We start from the raw sequence: 18,838 nt of genomic DNA on the forward strand, positions 1-18,838 counted from the left end.
CTCATATTATTCAACAGACTTAGTGGGGCTTATTTACATGTAAGCAGAAGGGTTCCCACAGCAATAAGAAGGCAAGTCCCAAAGTGCAGAGCACTTTCAATCCTCTGCTTGTGTCACATTTGCTAAAGTATCATTGAGCCATGCAAGTCACAGGACCATTCTAGACTTAAGGGGTAGAGAACTGCTTTTCACCTACTGATGAGACAATCTACAAAGTTATATGGCAAAGCTGTGGATAGGGGAAGGGAAAACATTTATGGCCATTTAAAAAATCCTTAAGAGCTGGGGCGCCCGGGTGGCTCAGTTGTTAAGTGTCTGCCTTCTGCTCAGGTCATGATCCCAGAGTCCTGGGATCGAGCCCTGCATCAGGCTCCCTGCTCCGTGGGAAGCCTGCTTCTCCCTCTCCCACTCCCCCTGTTTGTGTTCCCTCTCTCGCTGTCTCTCTATCTGTCAAATAAAAAATCCTTAAGAGCTATTTTTAGGCAGAGTAGAAATTGGTTTTTCCTGCTTAGAGCCTAACAGACTAAGAAAGGAACTACATTACACTGCAATGGCTGTTGTGTGTTCCTTACTTTCTGCAAACCTCCCTCTCACCATGGGGAAGGGCAGAAGTTGGGGAAAGTGAAGAGTTACTTAATTTTTCCAACTGCCACTAGTATTGACAGAGACAGCTCCAGAGACAGTAAAAATGCAAGACTAAATAAAAGAGTTTGGTTTTGTGACGCTTTAAACAGTGGAGGTAGCGTACAGGAGAGTTGAAGTTACTAGTTAGCCACGGAAAACAACCACTTGATGGTTGTTGTTCCTGCTCATCCAATTTTTAACTTGTTTAAAAATATCTAGACAAGTCATAGACCCTTAGCCAAATACATATATCAGAAATACAGAAAGCTGACACATTGGAAAGATTTCAAAAACTCCTTGGGTTAAGATGTTATCTTCTAAAGTGCCTATTAAAAGGCAAATGTACTTCTGGAGAATGAGGACTGAAGAAATAAAATATCTAGGTAGAAAACACACCTTTGATAAATGGAATCCAGTGCAATCCACATTTTATGAAGGAGGTAGGAGAAAATATGATGACATATGACACTGAGGTGTCCTAAGAAGTCAGGCAGCAGCGCAGGGGTACGGGGGACAAAACAGTTTTCAGGAAGGGAACGATGCCAAAAATATAAATCGTTTACTTCAAATCGTGCCCAGCAACTGTGTGCTCTCCTGTGATCAAACCCTGCATGCACATTTTCTCCTAATTTTGTATCCAAGTTTTACCTTTTGAAATAATTTGTGACTATAATAGAGTAAAAAAAAAGTTGCCAAACTGCATCCAAATATGCAAGCTTCACTAATGAAAGAGCACACTTTTTATCATGTTTTTTCTTTTAAATAATAGAACTTACTGTGTTTGTCTCTCACATATTTTTAAAAGGAAAATTTTGTAGAAAAATTGATGTGACATACTCTTATTGACAAGTCGTCGAGTAAACACTTCCCGGTAAGAGCTGTGGAAGGATGGTCAGAATCTGCACATTGTGTATTTGTATTTCCCTCCACTCTTGTCATTATATTAAAATTAAGAGGACATTTATTACATGATGACAGTTAGAAAATGTATACGTTGAGCAAATGAGGTTTGTGGCCGATATTCTCGCAGTGTATAATCTACCTGAGTTCACACAGTATACCCCACAGGTGTATGACCAAGTAGATAACCAGAAAATTGGACAAATGAAATTGGGAAGTTGTAAAGGAGTAATGAACTAACTGCATTTTATGGGGTTTTCAAAGAAAGCTGCATCCTATGTGCATATGTAGACCACCTGGGATGGTCTTTCTAAAAGAGGGAAGGGTTATAAAAGAGATGGTATTTCACGAAGTCTTTCTGTGAAAGAAAAGCGAGAGTTTGGTCATCTGACAGAGCACTCTAGGTTCTTTACTCTTCCGATTTTGTTGGTTAGAAAGCAGCCTTTCAGGGGCGCCTGGGTGGCTCAGGTCGTTGGGCGACTGCCTTCGGCTCAGGTCATGATCCTGGAGTCCCGGAATCGAGTCCCGCATCGGGCGCCCTGCTCAGCAGGGAGTCTGCTTCTCCTTCTGACCCTCCCCTATCTCGTGCTCTCTCTCTCTCTGTTACTCTCGCTCTCTCAAATAAATAAATAAAATCTTAAAAAAAAAAAAGTAGCCTTTCATCTGATTTTTTAGCATAAGTTTTTTTTTTCCAGCTTTACTGAGATACAATAGACACATACTGTGTGTAAGTTTCAGCGGTAACACAATGCTTTGATGTAAGTATATACTATGAAATGATTGTCACAGTAAGTTTAGGTCTTTCGCCTTAGTTTTGAATTAAATTAGTATTAAATTGAAAATAAGTGGATAATTACCTAACTGAAAAAACACATAAATAGTTATGATTGCAACTAATTCGGTGTGCATTTTCTTCCTTCTTCTGTCTCCTACAATACAAATATATACAGACCTTTGACTCTTTGCTTGCCGTTCGGGACATTCTCAGTCTGAGAAGGCTCTTTTTAGAGAAAATGTCCAGACCACCATGCTGCTGAGGTGTTCTATGTTCTGGGATCTAGTTTTCTTGTACATCTGTAGGCAGCTCTGCTTTTATCTTCTCAGCTAAATTAGCTCCCGCATGGTAAAAAGGGGAAGTGGCGAACCGCCCCCACGGAAGGCTTTATTTGGTTTTTAAAAGTGGGTTTGTTACGATCCTGCTGTGGTTATTAGAGGAGACAATTTTAGCACTTCGAGCTGTGTGTTTTCCAGAGGAAGTGTTTCAAGAAGAATTTTGCAAAATGTTGAAGGTTAACATTTCAGCCTGCTAGTTGTTAAAGGTCAGGATGTGTTTTGTGATTAAGTTTGAGAGAATTCTTGGGTAATACGAGTGACAGGAATTAATAAGGAAATATAACACAGGGCATGCATCTCTATACTTTCTTGTTCATACAACTTACTATTCAGTATACACTGAAAATTCCTTGCATTTCATTTCTCCTTCAATTGAATATTTTGTTGGAAACAACTCAAAGGGCTTTTCCAAGTGTTCGTGGTGATAATTTCACATACAAATAATAGCACAGTGTTAAAATGGTGCAAGAGGACACTGATAAATGTCTCTGATCTTAAATTATGGATCTTTCTTAAATTACGGATGGAAAGAACCTAAAAATGTCAACGATTGACAATTCTTTCTCCCCAAAGTCATCCAAAGAGAACTAAAGGGCTCGTTACAACACACATCATCTCTGTTTCAGAAAAATTATTAAATGGGAACTAGGGTATTTGCCAAATGTCTTTTTTTAAGCAAGTAGGAAGACGTTCTCCTAATAGTAATTATATTACACTTAATAAGCTCTTGCTCTTGGCCAGTGTGCTATGTGACTTACAATCAGTATCTTAATCCTAACAACAACTGGATGAGGTAGAATATTATTACCACCTTTTCACAGATGAGGCAATTAGAACATAGGGCAATTAAATAACTTTTTTGTCTTTGAAGTCATAAATGGAGAAGCCACGATTTGAACTCAGCCACTTTCTAACCTAAATTTTGTCATACCCCTAATACATTCATTTTTGTGCTCTGGTAGAAAGTGCATGCTTAGTAGCTGCTGTCAACTTCATCATGGATGAAGCATGTGCTCAGTCCCTTTACTTCTGTGCTGGTTTGTACAACAGCTTGATTTTTGTTTTTATTACTTTGTTCTCTGCCACCTTCTACCCTCCCTACCACCAAGCGAACTGTATAGGTTAAAAAGCAAAATTTTACCTGCTTATAGTTTATTTAAAATTGTCCCAAGTGTAAAACTTTCTACAGCAACTCAAACAAGTGGCATTTTTCCAAGGAGAAGTATTTATTACATTTATTAGTCGTGTGTGTGTGTGTGTGTTTATTAGAACAGAGTGCTGACAAGCTCTCCATCCCCACAGAGAATAGGATTAGAGCAAACTCATCATAAGTACATGATAACGTTTATGTTAAAAGCAGGAGGAGTATTAACTTTCAGGTTGCCTCATGTTGCAAACCTCCCTTTAAGGCAGCCCCTTGTTCTTGCCACTTAATATCACTTTTACTTCTGTCGCAGCCCGGCCCGCCACAGGCGCGCATTCCCACAGATCAGCAGATTCCTGCCATGGCTGGCTCCGACTCAGGTCCTCCTCCTCTGTCTCTAATCTCTCAGCGCATAACTCAAGATTCAGCATCCTGCTTTCCAGTTGTGACATTTTAATCCACTGCCCCCACTTCCTGTGCTATTCCTTTATTTTCAATTCTATCAGTGATAAAAATATCATTTTCATTATCACAATGTTCACAATGTTTTATTTGTGTTTGCTGCATACACCGGCCCGCACTGCATTTCTGCCCGACCACAGCAAGAGCTCCTCAGGACTGCCTTGTTTCTTCAATGCTGAGATCAGTGTTAAGTGCCAATAGTTTCTGCTTTAAATTATATAGTAAATACGAAAACTAAATCAGAGTGCAACCCCCTTCCCCACCCCTACACAGGGCCCCATTTCTCAGCCTCTCCATTTCCCTCAGTAGCTTTCCAGTAATATGTTACAGGCTTTCTATTTATAAAGGATTGCTGGAGTTATATTTGCTATGTTTGTCTTCTTCTCTATCCAATCTGTCAGGGACATGGGTTTCCTCTTAATGTTCCTCAAATTCATCCTTTCTTTTCCTTTTCAAGTATTCCATTATTGGAATTAGCTCCCGCATGGTAAAATGACAACATGTTTGAATTATGGATTTAGCCTTGTCTCATATGCATAAATTAACTCATCTTTCTCCAAACCCAACCTGCACAGCTTCCTAAAACACCCCTTCCACTGTGTCACATCCCACCCCCCCGCCCCGCCCTGCTCATTACAGAAACTGTAATGTCCTCTTGACCTATCAATTTCAAGTTCTTTAGCCATATAGCCAAGTCTGGGACTACATGACCTATATAGATTTTCCATTGCTCCCTAATATGTGCAGTTTACTTTGCCCACACTGATTTCATTCATCATCTCTCCACATGCACTATATTCATTCCTATCTCTCCTCTTTGATTAAGTTGTTACTAGGGATTGAGGGTTTCTTGGCTATTCTCCTTGGCTTATGCTCCAATAAGATATTCCTGTGTCCTTCATGGAATATTAGCTAGACATTCAATCCCATTTTAAAAAGTACAACTATCTTTCCCAAATGCACAAGGCAAGAATATTTATTCAGAAATTTAACTTTTCATTGTATGTAAATTACCGTTTCTTTGCTTTACTCAACATTTAGATTATAATGTCCTTAATGTTTATATTACATGTAATTTCCTTATTATTTAGATATAATTCAGTGTTTAAGAAGCATTCTGGTTCAGAACTCCATCATGATCTTCATTATCAACATCAGTCTTCTGCCTTTTGAGAATAGGAAAAAAAAGTGGTCAACTTCCAAAGGATTGGGTTTATCCTTGGTAAGTTCACAGAGAGGTTCTGAGCCGAATGCTAAAACTTTAAGTTGTTTTTCATTTTTTCGGCTTCTAACATAATAGTCCTGTTAGCAGTGACTTACAGATTTCTCTGTTCATGTCAGAAAATACTTTGTAAGATCAGATTGCTGTTATTTTGTTTAAAAGCTTCAGCAAGTCATAGACTACGTTCAAAAGTAGGAAGGCCCTTTCCTTATTTTCATAGATCGAGAAGTGGCTTAAAGGACAGAACCTAATTTCAGCTCCGTTCTGATCACCTGTGCAGTATATTCTCACCATTGGGAGCATTGGTCTCGAGGCTTTGTTTCATGCTCCCTGGACTGCCTGGTTGATGGGCTTAGGGTGTGACTTTGCTCATTTCCTTTTTGTCACCTCACAAAGCCCTGACTTGTTTGTTTTATCTAAGACCTCTGTGCTACCTAGCTAAGCCTGGCTTCCTGTTCAATGCTGTTCACTATGTCGCCATGGTCCTGGCTCAGCTGGAAGAAGATCAACTGAAAGTCTAAAAATCTACTGAGTTTTAATGACTTCCTCAAACTTCTCACTTATCCTTCAGTGTTGGCAATGGCCCGATCAGAAGAGGAGGCAGTAGGGGTGACTCAAATATTTAGGTTTTAGCACAATAAAAATGCCCATCTTTATACTGGCTGAAACTGTATTGAAGGAGTGGAAATCCTAGGACAGAGTGTGATTTTCTATTGTATATACGTGTTTGGGTTTAATAATACTCCCCACTACCTTATGTTAGTGAGAAACATTAAGAGTTTGACATCCTTCATGGTGGCCCTTTAGGGAATCACCCCCACTTACTCTAAGGAGAAATTTGAGGGTTTTGGATCTGGGGTGAGCCAGAAGTCTGGATTTAGAAAGGACAGCTGTGAGCCCATAGTCAATATTAGGAAGAGATGGAGCTTTAATAGGGAAAAATGCATAGCCTTCCTAGAAAAGATATGGAGGACCTACTTCCTATGTACACTGAATAGAGATGTTTCTTTCCCGAACAAGTGTGCACTCTGCAAGAGAGGTTTCTTTAGAAATAAATGGACCTGCTGAAGGATCATTCTATCAGGAAGGACTTTTCAGGTACCTTCTTTACAATTACACCTCTGAAAGGTGTGGATACAAATTCAAGAGACATGGGTGAGGCCTATAGATATGATGGAACAGGCTTATACCATTGGAGGGTGAATAGCCAAGCCTCTGAAAACAGTCCATACTACCCAAGGGCAAGCAAAAACCATCAGTGAGTAACCCATGTTTGTGAATTCTCTGAGGTTTACTGTAGACCTTGAACTGAAAGCTTAACAGAGTCTCTATCAGTTTACATGTAAATTGGTGTAGCCACTATGGAAAATAGTATGGAGGTTCCTCAAAAAATTAAAGAGAACTACCATAAGATCCAGCAATCCCAGTTACGGGTATTTATCTGAAGAAAATCACTATCTCAAAGAGCTATATGTATTCTTATGTTAATTGTAGCTTTATTCACAATAGCAAGATATCAAAACAACTTAAGTATCCACTGACAGATGAAAAGAGAAAATGTGAGACGTATATGTATGTGTATATATATGCATATATACACACAATGTGTGTGTGTGTGTGTGTGTGTGTGTGTATATATCTATATATATATACACACAATGGTATATTATTCAGCCATAAAAAAGAAGGAAATCCTGCCATTTGTGACCACATGGATGGACCTTGAGGGCATTATGCTAAGTGAAGTCAGTCAGACAGAAGAAGACAAATACTGTATGATCTCACTTATATGTAGAATCTAAAAACAGCAAACTCATAGAAATGGAGAGTAGAATGGTGGTTGTTAAAGGATGAGGGGTGGGAAACACGGGGAGATGTTGGTCAAAGTGTACAGGCTTTCGGTTATAACAGAAGCAAGTTCCAGGGATCTGAGGGACCGCATGACGACTATAGTTAACATACTGTATTGCACCACCACCACCACCACAATAACAAAACGGTCATTACATGAGGTAAAGGGTGTATTAACCAACCTTACTGTTGTAAACATTTCACAATATATATGTTTGTTAAATCATCACATTGTATATCTTAAACTTACACAGTGTGATATGTCAATTTTATCTCAAAAAACCTGGAAAAAACTGAAGGGAGTCTGGGTACCTTGACTGAAGTCAAAGGTATCAGACTGTGCTTCCTGTTTGTATTCTTGCTGTCACCACACATGCATACCACTACTATGTAGTATTATATTTATATAAATCATGTATAATCACGTATAAGTGTATATAAATATATACATATATAATTATCAGGTAGCATTTTATTGCATAATCAAAAATAGGAAGTGGTAGCTGAAACACATAAAATATTTTTTCTCCAAAATGATGTTTTACCCTTAGAAAATACTCAATTGGTAATAACCTTAAGTTCTCCAAAATACCTCTCTTCCAAATTGGGCCCTTTAGAAATAGTGGTGAAATAAATCAGTCAGAGAAGGACAAATACCACACGAGTGCACTCATATGTGGAAGAATGATACGGATTTTTTAATATTTAAGTATCAGAAGAATGATACGGATTCTCTTGCCAAATAAAAGGAATCTGGCCATATAGTAGCAGAGTCAGTGGCTATAACCCCTCCTACTAACCTGCTTCTCTCCTGGTCAAGGTGACATCCACCCTTGAAGCCCTGGGTGGAGCCACAGTGCCTTCAAGGCCAAGAACCTTTATGGAGCAGGACTCATGCTGATCGGGGCCCCCAGGACAGGGCATTCTTCCTCCCCACTCACCTCTTAAAATTAACCACTGGTTTTTTTCCTTTAACACATAAAAATGCCAAAGCCTAAAGAAAAATCAGTGAAGACTAAATCAAATTATCTCCATAAAATCTGTAATGAAATGTCTTGAGAATGTCTTTTTCTTTCTTTCTTTTTCCTTTCTTTTTTGTTCTGCCATTGAATGAATTTCAACTGTCCTCGCCTTTGGCCCCATCCTGTGGTCATTCATTCATGTGTACTGTCTATGCTCTTCTGTGAGAACAATTAAGATTCAGCCCTAAAAATTATAGATGAGTTAAGTAACACAAGGTAGGCCCCAAGGAACATCTTTCCTCACCCATCTATCCATTTTTAATGCCCCCTTTGTTTTTTTTACCTTTGCTGTACTTAATTAAAGTGACTTTTGCTGTTGCTGTTGTTGTTGTTATTGTTGTTGTTGTTTTAGGGTTTTGTTTCTATAGGTAAGACCCATAAGCCAGCTAGCTAGTCCAACAGAACAAGAGTAACCATGAAAACAAATCCTTTCAGGGAAAACACCAATGTTGAAATATTTCATTTTCACACCATTACAAATGTTATTCTAGCCCATGATACTCTGAACATCTAGATCCTATAATGATAAGCACATCACTCATAGATCTGACGTTATTTAATTTACCTGAACAAATAAGACAATTTTCAGGTACCTTTCTTGTCATCTGACATAATGAAAGGAATAGTTCAAATATTTGTGCTTCCATAGGCATTAACACCCTGATGTTAAGGTGATAAAATTCTCAAATTTGTCTAAACTTATACTGTGTTTTTCTTTATTATATGTATTATAAGATCTTAACAGAGACAGCGTTTTCCTTTAAATCAGTGACAAAATGTCACTCAGACTCATAAGGCTGACTCATTTTCAAACTTACTTTAGAAATGTGTTATCACGTTATGCATTAGATTATAGATTTAGACAATATTCTTTATGGTTTTTCTGAATTGCAAGAAATAGATATGATAATAAAACGTTATGCATTTCAGTATATTCTGCTTCGAGTTGTCAGTTGATCATTTAATGGCAAACTTGGTTTTTTTTTTCCTTTATATGTAATATTCAGAATAATTCTGAAGTTGACATTTTTGCACTGCATGGAATATTTCCACTGCTTCAGCTTACCATAAATTATTTCACCTCTTCATAGTCTACTTTAGAAAAAACATTTTTAAATTTATAATATCTGTCCTGAAATATCTCAGGAAACTTCATTTGTTTTGACATGTAAAAATAGCAGCATACTAGAACTTTTTTCAGGGGCATCGCTTCACCACCATATTTCTAAAAAGTGTAACTTTTCAAACCCTGACAGAGGTAGAAAAGTAGTCAAAGGTATAGTTTTATTGTTTGGCTTCTATTTTTTTAACCTAATTTAATATTATTAATTTTAGTCATTTTTAAGGAAATTGATTTTTTAAATGTAATCCATTCAATAGGTAATAAAATCATCTTTCAAAAATTAGAACAGAAACATGTAAGTATGTGTAGTCTGCAAAACCTGCCTTCTATCAGTCTGCTTTCCCCCTATTCCTCCCTACCTTTATTCACACACTGGTAACCCTATCATTAATTTTGTATTTTTCCAGAGTTATTTTAGGCAAATACAAGCCAATAAAAATATATATTCCTATCTTCCACTTCTTTATACAAAAGTTTGCCTCCTACCCATTTTTTTCCCAATTTGCTTTGTTCAATTAACAGTACATTTCTCAGATGTGTATGTATAGACAGTTTCCTCACTGTTTTTTATTGGTGCATAGATTGCTGTTGAACAATTTTTTCTAATCCAATCCCTGTTAATGATAGAACATTTGAGTCCTTTTCTTTTGTAAACAACATTGCAATGAGTAATATTGTTTATTTTCACCACGTGTAAGTGTAAGATACACTCAACAGAGGTGGAACTGCTTAGCAAAAGATTATATGTATTTGTAATTAAAATTTTTTTTCCAAAATGCCTTTCATAGGCATTGTGCCAATTTACATTCCCACTAGCAATGAATGAGTGTCTATTTTCCCATTGTCTTGTCAGTAGACTGTGTAGTCAAAATTTTCAAGTTTGTGTTAAACTGCTAGATGAAAAATGGACTTGTAGCTTATTGTAAGTTGGTATTTGTCTCATTGTACAATTAAATTGTACACTGTACTTTGTACAATTAAATTGTACTTGGTATTTCATCTTCTATCAACTGTCTATTAATGTATTTTGACAATTTTCTATTGTGTCACTATATTTTCTAATTGTTTTCTAGGCACTCTTTTTATAGTATGGAGCTTGGTCTGTGATATAAATTACAAACTTGTCCTCAGTTTCTCATTTGCTCTGCTTATGGTATGCTTTGCTGCAGAAGTTTAAAAAAAGCTTTAAAAATTTATCAATTCTAATTTTATGACTAGAGTTTTTGAGTCATTTTTAGAAAAACCTTCCCATTTTAAAGTTATAAAGGAATTCTCCCCAATTTTTTCCAGCACTTCTATGTATGCATTAGCTTTAAAAAATCAAGTATTTCCTTTTTCCTTCTTATCCTTCCTCTCCTTTTTCTCCTCTTTTTTTTTTTTCTTTTCCTTCATAAGAGAAGACAGGAGAATATCCTTATGACCTTTAGGCCAGGAAGTCCTCTTCAAAAGAACACAAAAAGCAAAAATCATAAAGGAAAAGAATGACAATTTGACTCCATCAAAATAACAAACAGGTGCACATGAGAAGCCACATATAAAATTAAAAGATAAGCCCTAATATAGAAGGAAATAATTGTCTCATATAAAGCAAACAACACATTGTTTTCTAGGAAGTAAACAGGAACCCTAAAATAATCAATATGAAAAAGACAAACAACCAAATAGGAATAAGTGGATAAAAGATTCGAACAGGTAATTTCACAGAACAGGACATCCAGATAGTTAATAAACACAGAAAAAGCAGCTTAAACTGCAGTAATCAGGAAAATGCAAGCTTCTCATTAAATTTGCAAATATCAAAAAGTTTGAAAATATCAAGCGGTGGGAATCAAATATCCTCATAGAGGCTAACAATGGGAGTATGGATGATTAGTTTCTTTAGCTGTGGTTTCTAACACTTAAACCTTTGCTCTATTTGAAATTTATCTTGGTGTACAATGTGAAGTATGGATTTGACCTAAATTTTTTTCAAAAGTTTACCTAGCTGTTCCCACACCATTTATTTAAAGATTTTATTTATTTATTTGACAGAGAGAGAGACAGCGAGAGAGGGAACACAAGCAGGGGGAGTAGGAGAGCGAGAAGCAGGCTTCCCGCGGAGCAGGGAGCCCAACATGGGGCTCCATCCCAGGACCCCAGGATCATGACTTGAGCCGAAGGCAGACGTTTAACGACTGAGCCACCCAGGCGCCCCAACACTGTCCCTCTTCCTCACCCAGACTTGAGATGCCACCTGTGCCGTATACAGGCAGATCTTGTTTTATTGTGCTTCTCTTCATTGCACTTTGCAGATACTGCATTTTTTAAATTTTATTTTACAAATTGAAGGTTTGTGGCAGCCCTGTATTGAGCAAGTCTATCAGTCTCATTTTTCAATAGCATTTGCTCACTTCAGGTCTCTGTGTCACATTTTGGTAATTCTAGCAATATTTCAAACTTTTTAATTATGATGATATTTGTTATGGTGATCTGTGATCAGTGATCCTTAGTGTTACTATTGTGATTGTTTTGGGGCACCATGAACCATGGCCATATAATACGGTGAACTTAGTCAGAAAATACTGTATGGGTTCTGACTCCTCAGTCGACCAGCTGTTCCCCTTCTCTTTCCCTCTCCTCAGGCCTTTCTATTTCCTGAGACCCAGTGATATTAAAATTAGGCCAATTAGTAACCCTACAACGGCCTCTAAACATTCAAGTGAAAGAAAGAGTTGCATGGCTTTCACTTGAAAACCAAAGCTAGAAATGATTAAACTTACTGGGAAAGTCCCGTCAAAAGCCATGAAAGGCTGAAAGCTAGGTGACTTGAGCCAAATAATCAGCCAAGTTGTGAGAGCAAAGGAAAAGTACTTGAAGGAAATGAAAAGTGCTACTTCGGTGAACATATAAATGATAAGAAAGTGAAACAGTCTTATTGCTGATATAAAGGCAGTTGCAGGGGGCTGAATGGAAGATCAAACCAGCCACAACATTCTCTCAAGCCAAAGCCTAATCCAGAGCAAGGCCCTGACTCTTTTCAATTCTATGGAAGCTGAGAGAGGTAAGGAAGCTGCAGAAGGCAAATTTGAAGCTGGTAGAGGATGGTTCATGAGGTTGAAGGAAAGAAGCTGTCTCCATTATATAAAAGTGCAAGATAAGCAGCAAATGCTGATGGAGAAGCTGCAGCAAGTGATCCAGAAGATCTAACCAAGATAATTTGTGAAGGTGGCTACACTCAACAACAGATTTTCATTGTAGAGGAAACAGTCTTCTCTAAATTCAGAGAAGAAGCCATCTAGGACCTCGGTGGCTAGAGAAGAGAAGTTAATGCCTGGCTTTAAAGTTTCCAAGGACAGGCTGACTCTCTTACTAGGGGCTAATGCAGTGGTGACTTTAAGTTAAAGCTCATTTACCATTCTTGAAAATCCTAGGGCCCTTAAAAATAATGATAAATCTACTCTGCCTGTGCTCTATGAGAGGAATAACAAAGCCTGAAGGACAGCACATGTTTTCAACATGGTGTGCTGAATGTTTTAAGCCCACTGTTGAGAACTACTACTGAGAAAAAAGATTCAAAATATGACTGCTCATTACCAACGTACCCGGTCACCTAAAAACTCTGATGGAGATGGACAACAGCTTGCTAAAACAATGGCCATCTGCAGCTCAGGGATCAAAGAGTTATTTCAACTTTCAAGTCTTATTATTTAAGAAATTCATAAAGCCATAGCTGCCCTAGAGACTGATTCCTTTGACGGGTCTGGGCAAAGTAAGTTGAAAATCTTCTGGAAAGGATTCACTTCTAGATGCCATTAAGAACACTCATGATTCATGGGAAGAGCTCCAAATGTCAACAGGAACAGGAGTTTGGAAGAAGTTGGTTCCAGCCTCCACGGGTTGACACTTTGAGGGGTTCAAGACTTCAGTGGAGGAAGGAACTGCAGATGTGGTGGAAATAGTAAGAGAACTAGAATTAGAAGTGGAGCCTGAAGATGGGACTGAATTGCTGCAATCTCCTGATCAAACTTGAAGAGATGAGTTGCTTCTTATGGATGGGCAAAGAAATTGGTTTCTTGAGATGGAATTTACTCCTGGTGAAAACACTGTGAATATTGTTGAAATGACAACAAAAAATTTAGAACATTACATATACTCAGTTGATAAACAGTGACAGAGTTGAAGAGGATTGACTTCAATATTGAAAGAAGTTTTATTGTGGGTAAAATGCTATCAAACAGTATTGAATGCTACAGAGAAATCATTTGTGAAAGGAAGTGTCAATCCATGTGGCAATTCAGCTGTTGTCTTATTTTGGGAAATTCCCACAGCCACCCTGACCTTCAGCAACCACCACCCTGATCAGTCAGCAGCCATCTACACTGAAGGAAGACCCTCTACCAGCACAAAGATTATGGCCTACATGATGGTTAGCATTTTTTAGCAATACAGTATGTACATTTTTATTAGACATAATGCTATTGCACAGTTACTGGACTATAGTGTAAACATAACTTTTTTTTTTTAAGAAAGGAAGAGGCGATGAAAATTTGTATTTCTCTTGACTGGGCTCGGGAGTTTTACAAAACCTCTTGTGGATCCTCCCTAGGTTTAAGAAATTCTTTAACTATGGTCCTTAGTTTGAACTTTGACAAAGGAGGGAGGGATCACGTATAGCCCTGAGTGGCCTTATTTTAAAAGGTAACTGTTTCATAGTCTCTGCAGAGTAAAAACATAATTCACACAGAGGAGTGTTAGGATAAGTACTCAAATGATAGAGGGGAGTAGTAGGAGTTATGTCCATCTTATAGTCTCATTTTAGGTAACTTTTCTCTTTTTAATTAGCCTTTTGTAATGAATCTTTCAATGAAACTACTTCGGAATTTTTTAACATTTAGAGACTTCTCCATGCCAATTAAAATAGGTATTCCTTGGGCAGCCCAAGTGTCCAATGATAGATGAGTGGATAAAGAAGATGTTTTACATATATATACAAAGGAATATTATTGAGCCATAAAAAACAATGAAATCTGCCATTTGCAACATGGATGTATCCTAGAGAGTATAATGCTAAGCTAAATAGATCAGAGAAAGACAAATACCATATGATTTCATTCACAAAGAATTTAAGAAACAAAACAAATGAACAAAGGAAAAAAAGAGACAAACCAAAACACAAACTCTTAACTATGGAGAACAAACAGATGGTTACCAGAGGGGAGGTGGGTGGGGGGATGGGTGAAATCAGTAAAGGGGATTAAGAGTATGCTTATCTCGATGAGCACTGAGTAATGTATAGAGTTGCTGAATCACTACACCGTACACCTGAAACTCGTTTAACACTGTAAGTTAACTATGCTGGCATTAAAACAAAACAAGAAACTTACCGGTATCTCATTTTGTTTGATTTGGGAATCCTTACTTCCAAGTCCACTTCTTAAAGAATCTCATCTAATTGGAATGTTCTCCATAATGGCTACTGTAATTCCTGAGGGCTGGCAGCAGTTCGGTAGAACCCCAGCCACAGATGGGGTGAACCTGCATTTCTGTCTGGCCAAATGTAGCTGCAAATGAGGTTAGCCCACATTTCTGTCCAGCCTTATCCAGGGTCCCCAGCATGATGGTTACCAAACCAAATTGCTCAGGACACAAAACAAGCTCAGTCAGGTTTTGCTATTTTTGCTAGTTTGCTGCAACTTCCGGGACTATAGGTCTTAGATGGAAAATAAGAGGTGCATCAAAGGTGGCATGTTTGATTCTTTAGAATTTAAGGTTCCTATTAGCTAAGCCCTTGGGTTTCTCGGAACCGAACTAATACCTAAAAGGGAAGTGCTGTGCAGTTGGGGATTGTGTGTGGTTTCCAGTGAACCTCATTGCACGGAAGTCTTCTTGAGGTTGTCAGGTGACCTGGTGTCAATCTAACCCATTCTGTGACCAACTGATCCTATCACGGGAGTCTTCTCGAGGTGGTGAGTGCTTTAATAGCCTTTAAATGCTCAGTCGGTGCCTACCAATTTTTGTAGCGTTTTGGCTTCCAAGATCCCTGCTAGTAATAGCCTCTGTATAGCCAAGATCTATACGAAATAAGACTAATGTGTGTGCTTGAACAGACGGACAATCCCGCATCCTGGCCACAAGAAGGCCCTGTGTTCACCAACAATTCCCCTGGAAGCTTGCTGAAGTTTTCCACCCAGGGAATCATAGTCTGAAAAGCCAGGGACCCGGCTCTGGGCAGACTCTTCTGGCAGCTCAGCTGAGCTCCAGGTAAATATGCCAGCCCAACTGGGCTCCAGGCAGAACCATCTGCCAGCTCAAGCTGACTTGCCTTGTAAAGGAAAGCCAGTTAGATCAAGAGCTCAAATCCAAAAAAGAGTGAACTCAGAACCAAGAGGAACTTACCTACACACCTCGAAAACAGCAAGAAAGATGGTGAATTCCAAGGCTCGTGGATACCATGCTTCTGCTTCTCTCTTGTCCTTGAATGCTGCTGGAAGTTCAATTCAGATCCTGGCGCTGCCACCAAATCTGGTAACAAAAATTCAACAGAGTCAATTTTTTTTTTTATAAGATTTTATTTATTTATTTGACAGAGAGGTAGCGAGAGCAGGAACACAAGCAGGGGGAGTGGGAGAGGGAGAAGCAGGCCTCCCGCCGAGCAGGGAGCCCGATGTGGGACTCGATCCCAGGACCCTGGGATCATGACCTGAGCCGAAGGCAGACGCTTAACGACTGAGCCACCCAGGCGCCCTCAACAGAGTCAATTTTAAAGACCTAATTGACTTTACTAAATGATTCATGAATCGGGCCACATGCCATCTAGCAAATAGAGGGGCACTCTCTAAACATAACTTTTATGCACACTGGGAAACCAAAAAATTCGCTTGAATCATCATTTAGTTGCAATATCCATTCTGTTGTGGCGGTCTGCAACCAAATCTGAAATGCCTCTGAAGCAACCTGTACTAAACTCATGTGTGCACTTCGGTCTGTTTCTGAATTTATCAATCTGTTTCTTTATCTATTCATGTGTCACTACCACACGCTTTTAACCATTAAGGCTTTACATATTGTAGGGATTACTCTTTTTACTTTTATTCTTGTTGGTTACACTTTTCTAATGAGTTTTTTTTGATACCTTTTTTCTTCTTATACTGCCTTTGTATTGATTTTATACTTGTTTCTTTTCTATTAATTTAGTTATTCAATGGGTTTGGATATTCCTAGAACAGCTATTTTCTCTAAGCTCCCTTTCAGTTAAATAGAGAGTGGTCCCCACTTAGAACATTTCTCCTCGTTTGCTGCCAGAGAAGCAGACTGCTTCCTGCAAATATGGCTTATCAGTGCCATTCTTTCTTAGAGTCCCACGTCTTCTGTTACTCTAAGTCAAATTGCTACCTGCATTGCTCAACACAGTCCCTTCACCCTTGCTGCAAAAAAGTATTCCAACACCAAGCATGCCCCACCTTCTACTCATCAACTCCCATATTGTTTCTGCCCAATCTTAATTGTTTTTGTCAATTCATAGTTATATTCCAGGACCTGCAGATTATGTTTCTTAGTTTCTCTGAAAATGTCTTTATTTTTTATTTGCTATTCTTGCTGGTTTTGTGTACTTCCTGAAAAGACAGAGTGAGGGAGGATTCCTGACTTTCATGGCCAGGTTGTCGCTCGAAGTGCTGATGTTGCCTTTTGCCAATGTCTGTTCCAGCTAACATAAATACGTTTGCAGTTCTGATCACGGAATGCCACTGTGCACAGTAAGCCATTTTTGGCTTTGTCCATGCCTGAAAAGTTTTTCTTAAACCCCACAACTGACTCACCTCTTTTTTTTTAAGATTTTTCATTTATTCATTTGAGAGAGACAGAGAGAGCGAGGGAGAGCACGTGCAGGGGGGAGGGTCAGAGGGAGAGGGAGAAGCAGACTCCCTGCTGAGCAGGGAGCATGTGGGGCTCCACGCATGGCTCGAGGCAGGGCTCGATCCTAGGACCCCGGGATCCTGACCTGAGCCAAAGGCAGATGCTTAACCAACTGAGCCACCCAGGCACCCCTCCCCTCTTTTTATATAACTTCTTTTTAGAAGCTTTTCCTCACACACTCCATCCTTGAAAAGTTCCTTTGTACTTGTATCCCATCCTGTGATGCTACCAAGCTCTTACTTCCTTAAGCCACAATGATCTGTTTACTTGGCTATAAACTCTACAGGGTATTTCACAAAATATTTTCATGAGATGTTTCTACAGGATGTATTGTGAAAACAGCGTGGTGTCACCAAGTAAGTTTGGGAAATAATCCGTATTATATTCCGAGTCTCGGAGAGTCACAATTCACATTCAAATATTAGAAGCTGCAAAAAGTTCTAAGGAAAAAAAAAAGTTTGTTATATTGATATAACCCAGAGTGACCCTAAAGTATTATTTTATGAAACTTCCATATATGTGAGACACATGTTAATACATTCTAAAAGTCTACACAGAAAGATCCTCCTTGGATCTTGAGGGTACTTATGGCAGATCTCCAGTTCTGAGCACACTGTCTGCAATGGAGGAACTATTTAATATGTGCCCATTGAATGACTTAATCTGACATACTATCAAAGATGTTTAATTGTTTAGAGAAACATTTTATAAAATGGTTTTTCATCCAAGGTATTATAATGGCATAAACTGGAGAGTTCTGTGGGCCAGCCTCAAATAAATAGATTTGACTCCAATGTTTGATGCTATTTTTGAGGCATGGGGGTCATTTGCCAAGCAGAGCATCCAGAGGAAAGCAGGTTGTTTAAGGGCCTTGAAAAACTTGTATATGGGGAATAGGGAGACCTATTATATGTTTTGTTTGGAGAAGAGAATGCTAGGAAGAAAATTCTATCTATAAATATTTGAACAATGACTAAGATACCCTTTCTACAGCCAAAAATTCCACAGTAGAGTGAAGAAAACACATTCTTGTTGCAACATAATGAAATATGGAGTCCTCTGGGTTAGAGCAAAGGGAGTGACTGCTCTGGGATGAGTGGAGGGAGAGGGGATTCAGGGTGATTCCCCAAAGAGGCAACATGGGAACATACTTTCAAGGGTGAGCATGTGCAGAGTACTTCATGTCATGACATAACCTACCTTCAAAGAAAGCTCTGGGAGAAAATCAGGAGTATTTCTCTTTAATGACAAACTATCATGTTTGGACGAAAGAGTTGTTTCTTTCACTTGATCTACATTGACTACTTCTGAGTTGTGGCATAATGTAGCATGCAATGGCTGAAGGTATAAAGTGTTTTTCAAATTGCTGACTTAAAAGTGATTCATTGGATAACTTTCTTTTTTAGGTTTAGCAACAATTCAGCTGATTCTGTTTATGATTATCTGTTCTTGGTCACGATTTTTTTAAAAAAAGGTGAGAAATT

This window comes from Phoca vitulina, unplaced genomic scaffold, assembly GCF_004348235.1.
Source record: "Phoca vitulina isolate PV1807 unplaced genomic scaffold, GSC_HSeal_1.0 scaffold6, whole genome shotgun sequence".
Lineage (NCBI taxonomy): Eukaryota > Metazoa > Chordata > Mammalia > Carnivora > Phocidae > Phoca > Phoca vitulina.